Here is a 1,013-nt window from a genome sequence, read left to right on the forward strand (position 1 = left end):
ACCTCGCCCGGCTAGTTTTTTGTATTTTTTTTAGTAGAGATGGGGTTTCACCGTGTTAGCCAGGATGGTCTCGATCTCCTGACCTCGTAATCTGCCCGTCTCGGCCTCCCAAAGTGCTGGGATTACAGGCTTGAGCCAGGTCATGCTGATCTTAGCTGTTAGGCTGACACCCTTTGGATTGAGTGGCCTTTTATTAAGTTGAACTTTTAGAATGAGGGGCTTGTGTGGGATGGCGGTGCTTCTCCTGTCAGGCTTCCCAACATGGTGGGATCGTGGGTGTGAGCCGCTGCGCCCAGTCCGTGTGTTTTAAAGACCTCTCTGGTGACTGTCGGGAGTGAAGGCGGGGGACCTGTTGGGAAACTCCAGGCATCACCCAGGTAATCCAGTGGCTCAGGAGAAGGGAGTCTGGGCTGGGACCGCAGGCTGGACTGGGGGCGGCTTTTGGAGGCAGACGGGATAGGCCCGCTAGTGGGTTGAATGTGGAGGAAGGAGATCACTGCCACTCCCAGGGTGCAGCAGCTGGTTTCACGCCCCCGACTCGGCCACTTCCTCCGCAGCTATGTGGTCTTGGGCCTGAGAACGTGGGAATCACAAACTCAGTTTCTCCCAGGCTGTCGGAGCAGTCACAGGTCCCTTCCAGCACACGCGAGCAAAACGGCACAGGGGCAGGAGCCGGGGTCCTCCATTCAGTTCACTCCTACCTGGAGGCTGCATCGGGGAGGACAGGCTGCAGGCTCCTCCCCACAAACCTGCCCCCCATGGCCCTTGCCAGTCACAAGCCCCAGGCTGTGCCCTGAGCTTCTGCCGGCCTGGCTGGAAACGAGCCTTCTCATGGACCCCTCTTTGAGCTGAATTTGCTAATGCACCTCTCAAGACTCAGGGAGGCTGTCACTCACTTTACCAGCGGCCGGGCGCGGTGGCTCACGCCTGTAATCCCAGCGCTTTGGGAGGCCGAGGCGGGCGGATCACAAGGTCAGGAGATCGAGACCATCCTGGCTAACACGGTGAAACCC

This window comes from Mandrillus leucophaeus, unplaced genomic scaffold, assembly GCF_000951045.1.
Source record: "Mandrillus leucophaeus isolate KB7577 unplaced genomic scaffold, Mleu.le_1.0 Scaffold8, whole genome shotgun sequence".
Taxonomy (NCBI): domain Eukaryota; kingdom Metazoa; phylum Chordata; class Mammalia; order Primates; family Cercopithecidae; genus Mandrillus; species Mandrillus leucophaeus.